Below are 17329 nucleotides of genomic sequence, written 5' to 3'. Positions count from 1 at the left end.
CTTCAGGATGGTGAATGACCCTGAAGAGGACCATAGCAAGTTGGTCAAAATGTTGGCAATTTAATCGTTTTAGTGACTTACAATGACATGGCCCAATACCCAAACTCTTGTATTGATGAAGTTATTGTAGCAAGTATGAGATTTTAAACAGAATGATATACTTCTTTAATGGCATCCGAAAGCACGTGAAAAGACAAGCACAGTGATGTAATGTTTATTAATCTTGAGACTGAAACTCTTCATAAGAACAAGGGAGAAATATTCGAAAAGTGAAAGGCAAGTCGACTGCAGTCGGCTACTGCATTGTATGTACTTTACATCTATATATATACTCTACAAATCACACTTAAATGCCTCGAAGAGAGTTCATTGAACCACCTTCGCAATAATTCTCTGTTATTCCAATCTCAAACAGCCTACGGGAAGAACAAACACATATATCTCTCTGTGCGAGCTCTGATTTCCCTTATTTTACTACACACACCAAACAAAGTTTTGCATCACCTTGGTTCGGAGAGTTCCATAACCTGTACAGAAAACTGAAATAGAGACCAATATAAATATTGTTTCCTCCATTTTTATTACTCATGAAACACACACATTGCATGTTGTACCACCATACAGCGAGACCATCAGAGGTGGTGATCCAGATTGATGTACACACCAGTACCTCTAGTACCCAATAGCACACCCTTCTGGATTGATGCACGCCTGTATTCATTGTGGCATACTATCCACAATTTCATCAAGGCCCTGTTGGTCCAGATTGTCAAACTCCTAAAAGGCGATTCAGTGTAGATCCCTCAGAGTGGTTGGTGGGTCACTTCATCCATAAACAGACCTTTTAAATTTATCTAAGGCATTTTACGAAAGGGTTCTTGTATGGAGAACATGCTGGCCACTCTAGTCGAGCGATGTCATTATCCTGATGGAAATCATTCGCAAGATGTGCACAATGGGGGTACAAACTGTCGTCCATGAAGGTGAATGCCTTGCCAATATGTGATTCTTCAATTTCTACAGGCGTATTTTATGACGAAATAAATCTTGGGTGAACAGCCTGGTATGAGTGTGCATAGGACACAATATTTCGGCAATCGACCACATTGCCATCATCAGGTGCGCTGATGTACTCATTGTAAACTACTAAAATAACTAAATTTCTCACCTTTCGACTGATTTGCTGTGGTCCTCTTCAGGATGGTGAATGACCCTGAAGAGGACCATAGTGGTCCTCTTCAGGATGGTGAATGACCCTGAAGAGGACCATAGCAAGTTGGTCAATTGCCGAAATATTGTGTCCTATGCACTTTCATACCAGGCTGTTCATCAGAGATTTATTTCATCATGCTGCCAATATGATTGCACTATCGGTTGGAGGACGGCATTCACATATCGTACAGCTGTTATGGCGCCTTCCATGACCACCAGCGGTGTATGTTGGCCCCACATAATGCCACTCCAAAACAGCAGGAAACCTCCAGCACTCACTGGACAGTGTGTCTAAAGTATTCAGCCTGACCGGGTTGCCTCCAAATACATCTCTGACAATTGTCTGGTTGAAGGCATATGTGACACTCATTGGTGAAGAGAATGTGATGCCAATCCTGAGTGATCCATTTGGCATGTTGTTGGCCCCTTCTGTACCACACTGCATGGTGTCGTGGTTGCAAAGAGGGACCTTGTCATGGACGTCAGGAGTGAAGTTGCGCATCATGCAGCCTATTGCACACAGTTTGAGTCATAACACGATGTCCTGTGGCTGCATGAAAAGCATTATTCAATATAGTGGCATTGCTGTCTGGGTTCCTCCAAGCAGTCATCCACTGCAGTAGTAGCCCTTGGGCGGCCCGAGTGAGGTATGTCATCAACAGTTCCTGTCTCTTTGTATCTCCTCCATATCTGAACAACATCGCTTTCGTTCACTCCAACACACCTGTACACTTCCTTTGTTGACAGCCCTTCCTGGCACAAGGTAACAACGCGGACACGACCAAACAGTGGTATTGATCATCTAGGCATGATTGAACAACAGAAAAGAGCGTTTCATGCTGATTCCAAAAATTTAAAGTTTATGGGCATTATCATTTTCCGTTCGTTCTAAAATTGATGTTGAATGTATTGTCGCACAGTGTCGCAACTGTCAGTTTGAAGTGCGTTAGAATACATGATGCATTATTTTGTTCCACAGTTTTGTCTGTTGTTAGTAATGGACCGTTAACACATATGTATGCTAGAAGGCACTGACTCCCGGAAGCAAAGTACAGGCATGTTTAGAAGGCTGTGGTTAGAATGTAAACAAAGATCTGAGAATATATGATTTCGAAATTTCATACGTGTGTGGTTTTGTAGTTATTATGTGTTGTTTTGTTTCTGTGTGTGTGTGTTTCCTGTGCTACAAATGCCGAGAGTAAAGAAATTTATCCCCAAACAAAAGTTTCATGGCAATCACTTCCAAACTCAACCAAATGATACACATCATCTGCTTCAAAAGTCACCTGTGGAAACTGTGTCGACAGGCAGTGCTTCTAGTCTTAAACTTTCGTTTTATGAATGTAATAAGAACAAGCCTAGTAGTATTGTGAGCAGCAATAATGACAGAAATGTTATTGTGAACCTAAATATGCTGTCAAGACTTTTGAAGAGTGCTGTGAAATATAAGTACTGCAATTGTGAAGATAGTATTGACATTTCTGAGGACATCTCAGCAAATAAGGGTCTTTCAGGTCGGTTAGTGATTGCTTGTAGCTTGTGTAGGTTGCACAGTGATACTATGACATCGTCAGTAACTGATAGTCAACATTACGGTGTAAATATTCAGCTTGCTTGTGCAATGCGATGTATTGGAAGGGGAAGGAGAGCTGCCCAGACTTTTTGTGCAGTGATGGATTTGCCAACACCTCCAATGAGGTTTGACAGATACAATAAATTAATACATAATGCTTTTATGTTGTGTAAGTGAGCATTCAATGAAAAGAGCAGCAGAAAAAGCAGTAGCCTTGTCTGCGAATACAGACATTGTAGCAGCATTTGATGGATCTTGGCAGAAGAGAGGTCATATTTCTCTGAATGGGGTTGTAACTGTCACATTTATTGAAACTGGTAAGATACCAGATTATGAATGTCTAACAAAGCACTGCCAGGGTTGTTCAAATAAATTTATTGGCACCCAAGTTTGTATAAAGAACTTTGATGGGCCAAGTGGAAACATGGAAACGAAAGGAGTTCCAAACATGTTTAGAAGATCAAAGGTCAGTCGTGTTGTGAGGTATGTAAGCTACCTTGGGAATGGAGACTGTAAAGGACACACTACTGTAGTTAATGACAGACCATATGAGGGCACTCTGGTAGAAAAGCTTGAATGTGTTGGTCATGTACAAAAAAAGAATGGAAGCTCAGCTGAGGAAATTATGTAAAGACTTCAGTGGAAAAAAACTGTCAGATGGAAAACACATAGGTGGTCCAGGTCATCTTACAAAAAGTGAAATTGATTCATTGACTCAATATTATGAACCAGCAATAAGGAGAAATGTAGGAGATTTGGAGAGCATGAGACAAACTGTTTGGCCAACATGGTTTCACAGTGTGTTAACAGATGAAACCCCACAGTATGGTTTGTGTCCAAAACAGGAAGATTTATGGTGCAAGTACTGGATGAGCAATGCTACAGGCATGCAATATACCCACAAGCATTCCTTACCACTTGCTGTAATGGAGGCAATTAGGCCTATATATAGGGATCTGGCAAATAAAAATCAACTTAGGAAATGGATGCATGGTCTTTCTCAGAATGCAAATGAAAGCTTCAACAACTGTGTATGGGAGAGAATACCCAAAACTGTATTTGTTGGGCTGACAGTGCTGAAGACTGGTGTAATGGATGCAATAATAACATTCAACGATAGTGCAATTTCAAGGATCAATGTTATGAAGAAACTGAACATCCATACAGGAAGGAATATGGCTTCAGCTCTAACTGCTATTGATAAGTGGCAGGTAACCAAAGCAGAGACAGCTACAGAAGCTGCTACCAAGGAGTCAAGGATAAAGAAAAGAATGAAGAGAAAGAGTATGGAGGATAAGGAAACAGGAGGACCACTGGAGTATGCAGCTGGAATGTTCTGAATGAGCATAGTGGTAAGTTAATAACTCTGTAAATCTTCTTTTGCGATCTACTGAAAACATGAATTTTTGTCATTCAGGTACAATTTTCTCCTAAATGACTAATTGGTACAGATATTGAGAATGACCTCCACTACCTCCCTTGTCTCCTATTTCCTGAAAAATTTATAACATGATAATGATGTTGGTGATAGTTGAGCTACATTTTTAAATATTTTTGTTGTAGTAAAGTAAGTTACTTGTCTTTTTCACAGATCAGCATGAGGGAAGGAAATTGATGGATAAAACACCTAGCCTATGTGAATGTTGTCTGTACTCTGACACTTTTTCCAAGCTGTGCAATCAGTGGTTCCAAAGATAATGGTACCACAGTGAGATACTGTTCTGTTTTTTATACTATTATAAATATTGTTGTCAGTACCAAAATATAATAAATATCTCAAAGATTATTTTGGGAAATGCTTTGACTAATGACCCTGATTGTGTGTGAGAATTTTGAGTTGTCTCTCATTTATAGATCAGTTGCACTATGAGGGTGAAGATAATGCTAAAAATGCAGCCCGTTCAGGGGTGTGTCCCCTTAGGGAGTTGGAACGCCCTATACTGACGATGTCAAATTTAGTGTCTTGGCTTCCCTATATTTCAGGAACCACTGTAACCATTGACATGAATCTTTTACAGCACATTAAATTGTATGTTCTGAGTCTACTGAACTACAATAATTGCATTTCAGCCACTGCTTCCGGAAATACAATTTTTTAATTTCATGGTTAAAATTTTGTGTATTTTTTGTATGTTATCCTAAATAATATTAATTATACATAACATCATGTTCTTCTTTTAGTTCAGTGGACTCAGGATATGTATGTCATTACTCCCTGAAAATATGAATACTCTACTCGAAGTGGTTTCTGAGATTTAGAGAAAAATGCAACAGAAAATGTAAATTTTCAGGAATGGCTTCTAAAGTTTCAAAAGACTGTAATTCACTTAATATATGCTTAATTTTCTATTTTTAGTCACTCAGAAGCACTCTGCATCATACTGTATATCATCCTCCTGATCTTTTTCCAAGTTTTTTCTTCTTTCTGGACTCCTTAGTGGCCAGCTGTGGAGCATACTCTGCTTTATCAATGCAAACCTTGTACAGCTGTTCAAGTTCTCTGATGAAGTTTGCTCCAGGATTGATTCCCATGTGCTGTATCACTTTCACCCTACCAATGTTGCCATCATTAAAAGCAATAACAGCATCACTGACCCCTGCCCCCCCCCCCTCACTTTAGTGTCTTCATTCCAACAAAAACAGTTTTTGGTAAGCAAGTCCATATAAGATTATTGAACGACTCATTGGGGTTTTGAGTCTGATCATGCAGACACTTCTTCAGTAATTCAGGATTTGTCACGTCTCTGTTAATAGGTTTTATGATGTCCATAACTGCTGCTGGGACGGAATGTTTATGGTTGTGTGAACTGTTTGAGTACTGGGCATTGCAGTGATTGCACCATAATCAGTTCGAGGAGGGCAAAGGTGGTGTCCTGGTTTTTCATCAGTTGACAGTCTGTGGAAGAAGGCAGCTCATACTGCCTGCGTCCTTTACAACAAATCCTCAGTATTATTTCTAATGGCCATCCCATAATACTACTGTAGTTCATGAATCATTTTGTACGTCAGCCTGCCTCTTATGGTTTCAACATCAGAAAGTTTCTTGTCTCTCAAACTTTGTTCCAACTTCCTCATCCTGGTGCTCATCCTCTTCTGGACATGACCAACATATTCTAGTTTTGTAATAATCTTCTCACCATAAGGCTGAGTGGCTACTACACTGTTATATGCTTTTGAGTCTCCATCACCTAAGAACTTAGTGTAACACACTCCCCTTTCGTTCACAGATCAACTAAAAATTCCAATAGCTGCAGAGAACTTCGTACCACCACTTGTTCCTTCATAATTTCTCTCACAGATATGCCCTTCTTCATTCCCTTAGTTACACTTACAACAACATTTGGTTAAAATCTGGAAATCTATTACGTTTCTTAGAAATGTAGCTGCGCTTCTGCCAAGTGCCATTAAAAGCCACTGGTATGTCACTCATACCATCATGTACTTCAACAGCTTCGTTTGCAGCATCATTCATTGACTCACATGCAACAGATTCCACAGTGGCTCCGATAAATCCTGCATTCTTGTCGATTTTACAAGGTGGGCATGGCATATGTATCTAGTGCAGTGTGTCCTTTGCCAATAGCTCTCAATCCATAAAACCACCTAATATTCACGCCCTAACTAAACTCTGTCCGAAAAGGCCATAAAGGCCCAGTGGTACTGACCAGCCGCCATATCATCCTGAGCCCACAGGCATCACTGGATGCTGATGTGGAGGGGCATGTGGTCAGCACACCGCTCTCCCAGCTGTATGTCAGTTTATGAGACTGGAGCTACTTCCCAATCAAATAGCTCCTCAGTTTGCCTCACAAGGGCTGAATGCATCCCGCTTGCCAACAGCACTCGGCAGACTGGATGGTCACCCATCCAACTGCTAGCCCGGCCCAACAGCGCTTAACTTCCGTGATCTGATGGGAACCGGTGTTACCACTGTGGCAAGGCCGTTGGCACCTAGCATTTACTTCAAAATAATTACTTTTACACTTATCGGAATTCCAAAATGAATGAATAAATTTAAAACTGGCACAATTAATGATAAGTTTCCTGGCTAGTCTATTTGATACCTCACTGTCTTCCTGTTAACTACATGGCCCTCCACATATTTTACAACACACACATTCACCTAACATCCTTGTTAGGATGTGTAAATCTATCAGAATATGACCTAACCTACCACTTACATCATTTTTGTTTTTAGAAAACTGTCTATCGCAACATTTTATTTTAATCTTCGAAGCACTAATGGGTGTTTGTCTAGCTACTGACAAGTTTGCCTGTATTTCATTGTCTGTGACTTCACACGCCACATGTTGAACACAATGTTTCCCTTTATTCGAAAATCTATCACCATGAAACCCGCATTTCTTAAAAAACACTTCGTTTTGGCCTCATACTTTACTTTTTGAGAGGTTTACTAATCTATTTGTCACTTTTCGTCGGAAAAATGTTATCACTTCGACCATAGTGTAAATATCTCGATATTTACTCTATGACTTCGATATACAAAGTGTGTTATACTATAAAACAACACGATACTGTTTTTGACAGTGCTACCAATACAAACAAGTAATTTAGCCCTTATAACACAGCAATCCACAGCTTTCTACATAAAAAATTACCGATTTTATTAGATATTGATGTAATGCGCGTAAAAATTTTAACATTTTCAGCTGGTGTACATTATATTTAAAAAATAAAACAAAATACTTTCCATGTGAGTTTATAAGTGATATTTATCATATTATTCGGAAAATTGCAAATTTAATGATGAGATAAAAATCCGAAAATCTGATTTTTTTTTCCATTCTAACTCCCCCTAAGACTGTTTACTTGTGTGCTCTGCAGAAAAACTAGGGACTATACGTTTATCGGCAGGTCAGTCATGGTTCAATGTTCATTTCATGCAGACACAAATGAGGAGAAGTTAGTTGTGCTAGTCTGCCCGGTTAGCCGTGCAGTCTAATGTACTGCTACCTCGTAATGAATCCGCCTAGTGGATTTGTGTCGAGGTCCGGTGTGCCAGCCAGTCTGTGGATGGTTTTTAAGGCGGTTTTCCATCTGCTTCGTCGAATGCAGGCTGTTTCCCCTTATTCCGCCTCAGTTACACTATGTCAGAAATTGCTGCACAAACACTTTCTCCACGTACGCGTACACCATAATTACTCTACCCTGTAAACATTGGGGTTATACTCATCTGGTGTGAGACGTTTCCAGGGGGGATCCACTTGGGACCGAACCGCACAATAACCCTAGGTTCGGTGTGGGACGTCAGTGGGGTGAGTGGACTGCTGTAGCCTGTTGTGGGGCTGTGTACCACTGAGGGCTACGGCGTGGACGAAGCCTCTCCGTCGTTTCTAGCTCCCCAGTTCCATACAATACAATATAATAGTCGTGCTACTTTTATATGGCGAACATCGAAGAAACGCTCTAGAAATGGTACGGCGGTAGGTGAATGTCTGTCCTGATCGTCGCTGTCTGTCACACCAGGCACTTGCACGAATTATTAGGTCACTGCTGCAAACAGGCAGCCTTAATGTCAGGGGACGAAGATGAAGACGGCAAGGGGCAGAGCTCATGACATAGCTGTTCTGGTTACGAGGCCTATCAATCTGCATGGTGAAGTGCGATGTATTGTCGAGGGATGTGGGTTCAGTCAGAGGAGTGTCATTCGCAAATTGCACTAACATAGATTCCTCTCTTTTCTGTCACTGCAGCAGGCCCTCCGAGGACGTGATTACGAACGTCATACAGAATTCTGTCGGTTTGCTCTGCAGCGTCGCTGTGTGCACTTTACCGACGAAGCAACGTTTATGAACCAGTGTCGTGTGAATTTACGTAATGTGCGCTACTAGGCAACGGAAAATCGACGCTGGCTTCGTCAGATACACCAATGATCATGCAGCGTAAATGCATGGCGCGGCATCATAGAAAATTCCGATGTGTTACCCAACTTCATCCAAGGAGTACTAAATGGAAAAACACGTGCACAATTTCTTTCAAATATTCTACCTATTCTTCTAGAAACTCCAATTACGTAACGTTACGACCCTTTCTCCATTCGTCTTATTTATATCTCACTCAAATATCAAATCCGTGTTGTTTGGGGAAGCCACAGGATCCGATAGATTCAGGCTCAATTTGGCTACGAGAGGCTCCGTATTCAGATAGGGCTGGATAAGCGATTGTGTATGTGGTTCCAATAGGACGGCTGGCAGTCGCACTCTTCTGTTTTGCAGCTCAAATATTGAATTAAATGTTTCCTTACCACTGGACAGAACGGAATGCTGCAGTGCAATGGTCGGCCAGGTCCCCTGATTTGACTCCTCTCGATTTCTTTGTACAGGGAGAACTGAAAGATGGACTCTGTCATGAACCCCAACTTAGCCAGACGATATGCGCGTTGAGTAGTCACACCATACAACGGCATGCTATCCAGTGTACTTTCATCGGTCCACCTATCTCTCGAACGGCGATTTCAAATGTGCCTCGCAGTAGATGGTAAACAATTGGAGCACATCCTTAAGGAAAGTGTAAAACTATGTTTCGTTAAGAAAAGTACATATTTTGTGGGCGGCATGTTGTCAGTCATTCTGAATAAAATGCTTGGCCGGCCGAAGTGGCCGTGCGGTTAAAGGCGCTGCAGTCTGGAACCGCAAGACCGCTACGGTCGGAGGTTCGAATCCTGCCTCGGGCATGGATGTTTGTGTTGTCCTTAGGTTTAACTAGTTCTAAGTTCTAGGGGACTAATGACCTCAGCAGTTGAGTCCCATAGTGCTCAGAGCCATTTGAACCAATAAAATGCTTGGTTTATTTAAAGTTCATGTGCCTAATTACTGTTTCGAGTACTATCTATAGAAACATTTATGTGACAGCAGGTGTTTTAAATTTCAGAGTATTCAGGCGTCTCCAGACAATGACAAGCTAGATACTGAGAAAGTTAATACGGTAGTTCCTTTTTTCCGTGAATAGAGCTGTTCATCATAACGAATTATGGATGACCAACGATTCTGTTTCGACTAGGACAAGTAAGCAGCAACGGGAAGGGTTAACTGGTAAACTGCCTGAGGAAGTTGTAGTTGTTCTCAAAAAAACCTGCAAAAACACAAACATTTGAAGTAGTTTTCTTATGTCCCATTTGAAACACCAGAAGCAAGCATATGCCATAAATCCATTTACAAAAATCATAGCTGGCCATGTATCTATGTCGTATAGGAAACGAGGTTTTATATTGGGACTGTCTTCCTGCATATAACGGCAGAGCCTGGCATGAGAGCTGTGCTTGGAGGTGTTTATTTTGCGATAGCTGGCTGTGGCGGCCTTGCTTTCCAATTTCAGTACATTTTTCTGATTCTTTGGCGAAAGGTTTCAAAGTCAATATTAACAAGCGCTATGTCACTGTAATTCCCTTTCCAGGAGATATTAAATGTGGTTGTTGCGCAGTTGTGGAAAATATACCATCACATTTAAGAAAACCGTACTTGTTTTAATATCTCGGTTGGTATCAGAGTTCAGAGCATTATCCACACAAAACATTACATCCCCCTCAATGTGCTACCAATTGCGGGAAACCCTAACTCCACATTTTGGACCGTACAATAATTAAAAGGGATGTTATGTCGTACATGACACACCTTGTATATTGAGCGATGAACTACTCGTAAGAGCCTTACATGGTTCTGAAATGTCGGTATAATGTACAATAACATAAATATAGCTGTTTGATTCTTGAGAAACTATTATGATTAGTGAGTGAATTCAAGGTAAAGGTAATGATGCAGTGGAACATAATTTAGGTGCAAAGCCATGATCTGGCACTATAGACCTACTGCAATATTCGATGCTAACTTGTTATATATCAGTTTAGGAAGCATAGAGATGACATCAAATAATATTTTCGTTGTCAGTAATAACTGTGTGTGCTGTATGTAACGACAGATGTTCCGATGCCTTAGACCAGTGATATAGATGTGTGCATGTTTTTGATAAGTGACGTACTTACCTTTAAAACAAGCAGGTTGTTAGAGTACCAAGACACAGAACAAAACTACCTCTTTATGTATTTGCTTTGATAAATGTTCTTGTTGCATTTTCTATTCAGTTTAAATCTTTCAAGTAGAGAGAAGTTTTATCACAAATATACTTTTTTAGTGGACAAATATTTTAACAATATCACATTTCATTGGTTTGGCAAAATATTTTTAATACAAACAATATCCTCTTATGTTTCATAAATTCCTTACGTTAACAATGCAAGTTTTATCACCTCTTTCAAAACGTCAAGTACCTTTGTATGAAACCATTGATGACACTATATTTAGCTACAGAAAGTTCTTATCTGAGACAATTCTAACAGCATATACACTAAAGATTTTATCATCGCTTCAGTTTCTAGGACTTTCTGAACAAAAACAACATCACAAGTTACGTTTCGTCTCATCACTGAGAACGATATTCAGCATTTCTAAATGTTAGAAGCTACGCGAATAAGGTTGGGCATAAGTCCGGAATCGTCCTTTCAAGCGCTTGGTATTTCAAAATATGGTAAAGCTCGGTAGGGGATGGTCCTTTATATTCAGCTTCCGATGGTGTACAACTCAAAATGCTGTTGTTATCGATTTGGCAGTACTTATGGAATGCTCTATAAAAGAACGGGTCAGCATCGGATGAGCGCAAAAGGCGTTGCAGCTGTACGCTGTAAGTATTTTTCGTGAGTACATCCCACTGGTTTTGATCTGAGCCACGTGTTGCGTTGGAAAAATTTGATTGAAATCTGATGTCAACACCGTCAGATGCTTCACTCTTCTCATTTCTTTTGCTCAATAGAGGGGCACCTGGGAGATATCTACGTCGTCGCGAAGTGTTTTCTTCGAAATTACCTGAGGATCGTCCTGCTTTGTTATCGAACAGTCTTAGTATATAATCTGTCACTACAGCAGTGAAGGAATCAGTGTATAGCTTCCTGTCAACCGTGACGTCATTTTCTGAATCCTTGATGAGTGTGCTGCAGAGAAGTTTGACAAAGTTGTTCCTCAACATTTGGAGCAACCATTTACTCTGGAGGAAATGGCTGGAGGTTTCATTATAAGTAAGAACTTCTGCAGTCTGCACGTCTCCATGAAGAGAGAACATCGCAGGAGAAAGCTTTTCATTTTGTTCCCTTCCTATAACTGCCTGTCGGGAAGCGTTCGAGCTGTCGTGTTTATAAAAGTTTTTTCGTACCTGATTCGTTGTCCATGGGTGTTTGCTAGTAGGGAGGTCAGTGTATTGCTGACTTAAAGCCGGTGTCGAGGAATGTGCTGTTGCTACGTCCTGCGACTGCAGGTATCGGAAATTTGTGCCGACTTGCTGGATTTGTGGTTCAGAGAAGTACGCGGGTGTTCGGTGTTGTGGAGTGTTGTAAGTAGCGACTGTTTGTTGGATTTGTGGCTGAGGGAAGTACAACGGTGTTTGTTGTTGTGGAATGTTGTAGGCAGGCAGTGGTTGCTGGATTTGCAGTTGAGTGGAGTATGGTGATGTTTGGTGTTGCGGGCTGTTGGAAGCAGGCGATGGTTGATGGATTTGTGGTTGGCTGGCCTGCTGAGGAGTTTCTCGTCCAGGAAAGTACCCTGACGCTGGCCACTGTGGGTTACCGTAGTTAAAGAATCCTTGCTGGATTTGTGTTTGACTGGGTATTTGGTGTTTTGGGGTGTTGTAGGCGGAAAATGGTTGCTGGATTTGTGGTTGGGTGACTTGCTGAGGAGTTTCTCGTCCAGGAATGTTCTGTGCTTCCTGGAACTGTGGCCTGTCGTAGTGGAGGAATCGTTGCTGGATTTGTGGTTTGATGGGTGTTCGGTGTTTTTGCGTGACATATTTGGAGAATGGTTGCTGAGTTTGTGGTTTGGTGGTCTGCTGAGGAGTCCCTTGTCCAGTAAAGTACCCGGAATGCCAGTGGCGTTGGCTGTTGTAGAGAGGGAATGGTTCCTGGTTTTGTGTTTGCATCATCTGCTGAGATTTTCCTCTCCCAGGAGAATGCGACAACGCTGAGCGTTGTGTGTTATTTTGAGCAAGGTATACTAGCTGTTTTTGTGATTTTCTTGCATTTTGAGTGTTTCCTGTCTCATACAAATCCGTGTTGTTCGTGGAAGCCACAGAACTCAACGGTGTTGTAGAACTATCGTCGATAGCTTTAGTCTTATTTTGGCTACCAGAGGGTGCATATTCAAGTACCGTTGGTAACAATCGGTAAGTTTCTGCATCTAAAGTTTTCTCTTCTTCGGGAAACAAACGATTTCGTTCCGAGACTGCTCTGTTTGTTTCACCTGTGTCATACTCCACTATACTGATGTCGTTTCTGTTGATAACGTCCTCGGAGCCTTTGCTTTGACCGTTAGAAATTGCTGGAGGACTTGATGACGCTCCGCCGTAAGGTTTTACACCCGTCCTGGTAGGAGCCATACGTGACTCCATAAACGGATCCTGTCTGTCTTCTGTTTTATTTAGGCGCTTTGCCATGTGAGCTATATTATTGATAAGGAGATTATTTAATAGCCTATGTTGTGCTAAATAATATACCGGTAATGCTCTAGAAACGACGGTGTCGGTATCTTCAGCGACTGTACTCTCAAGTATATCACTCAGTTCAGTCGAATATTTTGAAAGGACTTGTTTCACCGACGCTTTCGCCTCTTTTTCAAAATACGATGTGTTGCCTGTTACTTTGTTGCCAGGGAGATCCGGCACTTGCAACTGTGCTTGATCTGGAATTGTTGTAGCCACTTTCTTAAACAAATCTTTTATGTTGCTTGCAAGTGCCGTGGAAGCCCTAATGTTCTCCAGTAATTTTGTGTAGCTAGTGGCGAGCTTCGTAGCATCGTATCTTTCGACTACCGATTGATCCAAAAGTCTGGGCAGAAGGGAATCGCTGTTTTCTTGATTTTCAGTACTGTCTCTCTGAGAGGCATCATTTTCAGCACTTTTTCTTTTGAACGCGTCTTGTCCATTAACCGAATTTCGTCCGAGATCACTGATCATGGTACTTTCATCATTAACAGAACTGACCTTTCGACTCTTTTCCTCAGGTTCGTCGGAGGAACCTCCTTTCTTAAGCGTTTCGTCTGTGACCTGCGGCCGTGGATAAGGAGCTCCGTTGACATTTGTGCTGGTCGGCAGCTCTGGAGTCCCTCGTGCAACTGACCGCCTTCCCCTCGCCATCCAGTTAGGATGACTCGTAGCAAACGTTGGATATGCCACTGGTCTGTTTGCATCGCTTGCGGCAAATTTCCTGTCGGGTAAGACAGGCACTTTTGGAAAGGCAGCTCGAGCTTCAGTGTTACCAACAAGCGTTTTCCAGCTGATCTTGCTAACGCCTGGAAAAGCATGCAAGTTCTCGCCCTCCTTGCCTCTGTTTTGGAGAGCAGTTCTTCCAGTGTTTCCTCTGCCCACTGTTTTAGCTACATTGGTTCCATGGTCTGTGTAACTGCTGCGACCAGGAGGACTGGAAACCTGGAATTCTTGGGAATCAGATTTTCTTCCGTGAAAGAGAAGCTGATAAGTTCCGTTCGTTACTTTGTTTCCGGAAATCTTTCCTTCTGAGCGTGATTCCATGTTCTTGCCGCTGCGAGCGGAGGCATCGGCGTCGTTATGCCGTCCTGACTTTATAGCCTGATCCTTTAACGAACTCCTTGAAATCGCAGCATCGTTGTTTTTTTCTCGGGGTGTATCTTCTTTTAACTGATTACTGACTAGCGATTTTCCCGTAATCCTCTCTGATTCGCCTGCTACCTCTGTATCTCCGAAACCTGAGTTTCTCATTAGTGGCTCATTCATGTTGACCATGCTCTCGCGAATGAGAGACGCAACTGAGCCACTGTCAAATATTTTGAAACTGTCTGAGACGGCTGTTGATTTTGAAGCGCTAGGCTGTTTTAAATCTTTTGTTCCTGAATCTTTCGTCTTGTTTTTATCATTACTGTTATGACTTTCGAACATTTGATTTTCAGCGTTGAAGTACCTCGTCTTTTGTTCATTGTGATTCGATCTGGATTGTAACGACTGATTGTCATTCTCTGCAGGTTCATGTAATCTGTCCTTAACGGTACCAACTGTTAACTTTGAGGCGTTGCTTTCCTGTGAAACCCTTACTTCAGCGTCATTAAATGACGTTACTCTCTTCTCATCAGTCAACTTAGCACCATCAATGCGTGGAGACGTCTCAGCTGTACCTTGAGGCCCTTTGTTTTCATCGTTTTCCTGAAAGAGGGGAATCGAATCATGTCCATTACGCTGTCCTCCTGTATCATCAATTTTGGCTTTTTCTGTAGACCCAGAGGACGACTTAGCGTCTATTCTACTGACGGTAGCTGTATTATTGTGACCATCTCCACCTGCATGGGAACCAACCTCAGGAACTATGCCAATTAGCTTTAGCTCTCGAGAATGTGGTTCATCTAAGGTAACACGAACGCTCGGCGTATCTTCTAACGCCTCAGAAGAATCGTCTTCCGGGGACAGTGCTTTTAATGAAAGAAGTCGCAGTTCATTCATATTTTGGTGGTATAATTCAGTTAAGCGTTTTCCTTTGGCAACGGCGTATTGGATACCTGAGGCCAAAGCAATTTTAGTGGAGTAATCAGAGTCTTCACTGATACTTATTTCTTGCTCTATTGACGGTATGTCCAAACCTGTCTTCAAACCTGGTGCGTGGTGCGAAACAATCTCTTGGTATATGTCCACGAATTCTTTTGAAATTTGACGAAGTCTAGTAAGAATCTCGACGAATTCTTTCGCTCCAGTTGGTACCTTGAGGCTGGTAGTGTTACTTCCAAATCCGTAAGCAGTGCCATCGAAGTTGTTTCCTGCTGACCTACTCAAAGAGTTTCTACGCCTGCGCGGAGGAATGCGTGATTGTTTGCCATACGATGAGGCTGCCTGAACTGATAGCCGGATGCTATGCTGGTCAGTGTCCTGCTCTGTGGCCGATACAGACGCCTGGTTTCGCGGCTTTACAACATCGCTGGGAGACCACTTATCGTTCTTGATACTTTCGTCTACTTCTGTGGCGATGTGTCTGGTGGAAGGAGGGCTATTTTCATGCTGGTCATCAAGGTAAAGGTGAGTCAAGTTCGAACTGCTTGCGCTGTCAGACCTCGACGTCTGATTTTCACTGACTGTCGAGACTGACAATTTTGTGGCTACTGCGGATGCATCCCTTTGAGACTTTATATCTTTAACTGTTTCGACGATGTGCTCAACTTCCGGAGCGTCTTTGTCTGCAACCAGATCTTCACTGTTTCTATTTGCAGCATCTTCGCCCATTGCATCGAGAGAACGCTGAGGCGACATCAAACTACTGTCGTTGTTCGACATTGAAGTGAGACTTCTTCCAGCGTTCGAGAGTGAGGAGTTGGCGACTGATACGAACAGGTTTCCTTCAGGCGTCTTGCCGTGACTGGGACTCTGCTTCGCGGCGACCTTTTCCGCCTCAGTCCGCGTGCGAGTATTTCTATTTGCGGTTGTATACTGCATATTACTGGATATGCGACCAGGGCCGAGGGTACGCTGTGGTAGCATTGGGTTGACTGCATCGCTCATCATGAAACCACGGTATGACGGAGCCCCATGCGTTTGCGTTGAACTTTGCTGTCTCGTAGTGGGGAACCGTGCACCACCTGAAAATGAAGTTGTAAGTATATGTGGAGAGTACTGGCGAACTGACGTACATAAATTGATTTGTTTCGTTCATACTGGCGTCCACATTCACACATTTGGTAGGCAATTATAAATAAACAATTCCAGGAACAAAACAGTGCTATTGCTAAAATACACACCGTGCATCGTCATCACTTTAAAAATAACACCATAAAAAGGGGGGATGTATCATACACGGCCGGATAAAAATTAGTACACCCTTTTAGAGATTCCCGTTTCAATCAAGATTCATTGTTGCAACAGTGCATATGGGGTCCATGAAATGATTAAATTTACGGATTAATAGCACAAGGGTTTCTGAGGTCCCAGGTATCACCACATGCTAAAACACACTTATTTGGCCGGCCGGAGTGACCGTGCGGTTCTAGGCGCTACAGTCTGGAACCGAGCGACCGCTGCGGTCGCAGGTTCGAATCCCGCCTCGGGCATGGATGTGTGTGATGTCCTTAGGTCAGTTAGGTTTAAGTAGTTCTAAGTTCTAGAGGACTGATGACCTCAGAAGTTAAGTCCCACAGTGCTCAGAGCCATTTGAACCATTTTTTGTATGTGATACAGCCTATTATAGGCAGCACACCGCGCCTGGTACACGCGGCGCTCGGGGACCAGAGCACAGCTACGACACCTGAAGAAGGGCTTATAACAGTGCGAAACCGGTCGAGTGAAAATAAAGAAATTTACAACTGAAGCTATGTTTTCAACCTCTGCTCATGTAGTTATGTAGAGTTGTTGGTTGACGAGTCGCATGAGTCACTTTTCGTCCCTCATATCCAAAACGTGCTCGGTTGAAGACAAGTCAGTAGGTCGTGCTGGTCAGGGAAGTTGCCGCACCTCTTGTAAAGCACTTTGAGTTGAATGGGC

The 17329-nt window shown here is 42.3% G+C and overlaps 1 pseudogene; it reads right to left on the bottom strand.

Annotated features, from left to right (window-relative positions):
• Positions 1 to 6616: 6616 nt before the first annotated feature.
• On the bottom strand, positions 6617 to 6734 carry LOC126426957 (5S ribosomal RNA; annotated as a pseudogene).
• Between the last annotated feature and the right edge of the window lie 10595 nt (positions 6735 to 17329).

This window comes from Schistocerca serialis, chromosome 1 (assembly GCF_023864345.2).
Source record: "Schistocerca serialis cubense isolate TAMUIC-IGC-003099 chromosome 1, iqSchSeri2.2, whole genome shotgun sequence".
Taxonomy (NCBI): Eukaryota; Metazoa; Arthropoda; class Insecta; order Orthoptera; family Acrididae; genus Schistocerca; species Schistocerca serialis.
Note: the sequence above shows the minus strand (reverse complement) of the source record. Positions and strands in the feature narration are given on the sequence as shown.